Below are 3902 nucleotides of genomic sequence, written 5' to 3' on the forward strand. Positions count from 1 at the left end.
GCAATCACTCCAAAAGGAAAACAAAATATAAAAATAGTGACAAGTGACCCCGCGGTACAAATTTTTCATGACATGTATTGTTAGTCTTTTGAGGGTCTGTCCATTTTGCATTTAATCATTATCAAACAAAATACAAAAATGTGTGTCATTAAAAGAAAATTCAAAACATATATATGTGCATCGTTCGTTCTAGGTCTATTTACTTAAATATTTTGTTGCCTTGTTATTTAGTTTTAATTTCATTATTTTTATTATTTGTTATTTTTTTGTTTTAAAAGAAAATGAAATTAGAAAACAAAAAAAAAAGGGATTAAAATCGGTTTGGGCCCAGAAATTGAAACAAAAAAGGTCCCAAAACCAGCATTCAGACCCAGTCCAAACCAGGCCTCAGGCAAACCTCCCAAACGACGCCGTATAAAGGCGTTTGATCTGAGCCGTCTGTCCAGGACGCTCTAACGGCTCAGGACCCCTTTCAGTAACCCGTTTCAAAACCCGACCCAGGAACCAATCCGATCCAACCCCTCACTTAAACCAAACGACCCCGTTTAACTACCAAACGACCCCGTCTCATTTTTCACCATCAGATCCAAGCCGTTGAGATCATCTGATCTAACGGCTCAGATCCGATCAACCTCCCCATATATAAACTCAGCCCTTTACCCCGCACCCCCTATCCGAACCCCACCCCTCACTCGTCTCCTTCCCCAGCCTGAAACCCCCAAACCCTAGCAAGCCGCCTTAGTTTCCCTTCCACCAAAACCCGGCGGCATGAACGCCGGTGGCCACCTCCCGAACACCCTAAGACCCCCTCACTCTCCTGAACATGGATCTGTTACTCCCTAGCCTCGAATCACTTTCCTTCGTCTCGAATCTTCATTTGAAGATTTGAGTCGAACCCGGACCTATGCCAAACCACCCCATCTTCATACCAGACACCCCCCTGACCTTCCTCGTGACCAAACCAAGCTTGGTTTGGTCCGAATCTACCCACAACTCCCAAAAATCCAGATCTGAAAATCCAGACCTTAGAACACATGCACCCGGGGAATCCGGCCGGTCTTGAAAGAGGTTTTGAGGTTCAATGGATCTTAACCAAGGTGTTCTCATGTGAGAACACCCTGGTTAAAATTTGTTCGGCCTCAAATGGGCAGAGTTGAGTCGGATTTGGGTCTGTTTGATTTAAACCTTTTTCGGTAAGTTTTCTTTCCCTTTTCGTTTATATTAATTGCTGATTAAGTCATTAGCATTGCTTTGTGGTAATTGTTTGTTATTTTCTGATAGTTTCTTAATTTCTTTCCTCTCAGTAAAGACTTTTTATTTGGTCGATTGTTTCTGTGTATGATTTAAATGTATCCTATGATAAGCATGTCCGATTAGTATAGTCGTCACATGAATAACTTATATAGGCCCCAGTAGTTGAACAAAAGTTGTCTGATACCCTTTAGGTCCCTGAACATATTGTTTATATGAGCGACTATTTATTACCTGTTATAATTAGTATAGTCGACTCGATAAATGTCGTCGATTAGTTTTCCATAACTAATAAATCGAATGAGCTAATAATGTCGCATGACTAATTGAACTTTGCCACTGACTGAATGCCCCAGCATTGTTTAAAATGGTTTGTTTACATTGTAAAAACTGACTGAAAAGTTTCAGTCCAGGCAGTCTTGAATTTGAACTTTCATCAGTTCAAGAATGCCCTGATGCTGCAATAGGCAGGGCAGTAATAATCAAGGGTTAACAAGGGTATTCTGGGGTGTTAAAAAGGACAGAAAGATTAGTTTAAATAAACTGACAAGTAGGGCACTAATTTGGGATTAAACTAATACCAATGGGGAACAAGACACAAGAGTATGGGGCTTAAAATGAATAATAAAATGATGCCCATAACTCTTGATTAAACAAAAATCAGGCGTGGGGAACAAAGGGGCTGGCACCAAAGATGCTTAGGCATGGGCTTAAAGGGTATGGGTATTCTGCCAATTGGCAGGGCAGGCAGCTTAACAGCACTGGTTCATTTGGCTTATAAATAGGCCATTTGAGAACTTAAAAGGGGCTGGACTTTTAGTCTTCAGAAAAAGAAGAATTTTGAGTCTTGAGACTGGAATCTTTAAGTCTTAAGAAAGGTTTGTGAGTTAAAAGAAAAGATTGAAAACATAAGAGAGTTCCAGTAAGACATTGCAACCAAACACTGTCTGAAAGTTGTATAAGAGTGCATTTTGGTCAAGCTGTCTTGGCCAAGTTCTGTGTTTGCATTGACTGAACTGTTTCTGGTTGTTGAATTGGTAGTGTTGCTGCATTGAATACTCTGTTGTTGCTGTTGTTTCATCATTCTTTTCTGGGTTCACTGGTTTGGTACTCGACTATTTGTTGGTTCTCTTTGGTTCTGGGAAATATTGTTGGTTGTCTGAGGGCTGTGGAAAACATTTGATTGTTGGTTTGTTGCTGTGCTGTTGCTGTGTATCTGCTGTTGCTGTGTTTACTGCATACTGCCCAGCTGATCATTCCTTTCTTCTTTGTTCTCTATACCAGGTACACAACCAATGCACTGTCAAAAAATGTAATTGGAAAAATGAGCATGAATCCAAATGAAAGATCCTGAAGAATGTCTTTTATACATAGATTATTACATTAAATATTCATGTGATGTGTAATAGTTTTACATTTGCTTATGGATACTAGAGGTAGTCTTCAGGCCCATAAATGTCAATGCATGGTAGTCGGATGCTAGAATGTGTATATAGGTTGATGATGAGAGTATGCCCAAGGCAGTAGGTAGTATCCCATACTTAATTCAATAGTGTAGTATGAGCATGTAATGTAGTCCAAGCATGAAATTTGTACACTGTAAATTAGGTTCTTTCCTTTCCAATAAATTGCCATACATAACTCTTAAAGCCATGTTTCAAGATAAAGAACACAAATTCAGGGCCTCAACCTCATGAAGGTCGAGCCCAGGTCGAAAACAGACTAGGCGGGCCCGCATCGAGCGATCAGTGGCCCAGGTCTGGCCTATCACGCATGGGCTGGATTTGGGCCCATGATTATTTGTTCGGCTGACTATATATGCAGCCTCATTTCTGATTTTTTAGCTTTTCTGAATGTCATTACAAACAACTTGCAAGCATTTAATTAATTAGGACTATCTACTGTTTTCAATTGATAAAGACAAACACGACAAGAAACGTAGTTGTTATAGGATATCCTTTAAAAATAAGAACGAGATGAGTTTCGATGAAAATAAACAAAACGCGCAGATGTGGAGCCCTTGTTTAAATGTATATTATCGAAGCATTTAGGTTCCAGGACGGGTTGTTTAGCAAATCTCACAACCCTCCTAAAATAACAATACGTTAGACTCTTTAGGACGCGCCTTAATAAATCTTACCTTCTTAAACTCGGGTGCGCATTTATGTGACCCAAATCCAATTCTCAACGGAGTCGAAATGTGTTTCTAATCACGGGTATATTGATTGTGACGTGGTTCGAGATGCATGTCCATGACGTTGCAAAATTCGTTAAAAAATAAGAACGAGACGAGCCTCGCCAAATAAAAATACAAATTGCGGGGCCCTCAGTAAATATTTGCTTTAAAAATTATTTGGACTTCGGGATGGACCGTTTAGTAAAATTCCACGGTCTTACCCAAAATAAATACGCTAGTCGCTTTAGGCGCGTCTTTAATAATTTAATTTCCTTAAACTCGGGTGCGCATTGATGTGACCCAAATCCAAATCTCAACGGAGTCAAAGTGTGTCGACGACCACGGGTACATTGATTGTAACGCGGTTCGAGATACATTTTCACAACGTTGCAATTCCTGATAAAAACAGTAAAATGATAAAAGCGGTTAAAAGTTAAATTTTGCACATAAGTTCACACTTGTATAAAATCAGATA

Source organism: Nicotiana tabacum, chromosome 10 (genome assembly GCF_000715075.1).
Source record: "Nicotiana tabacum cultivar K326 chromosome 10, ASM71507v2, whole genome shotgun sequence".
NCBI classification, from domain to species: Eukaryota; Viridiplantae; Streptophyta; class Magnoliopsida; order Solanales; family Solanaceae; genus Nicotiana; species Nicotiana tabacum.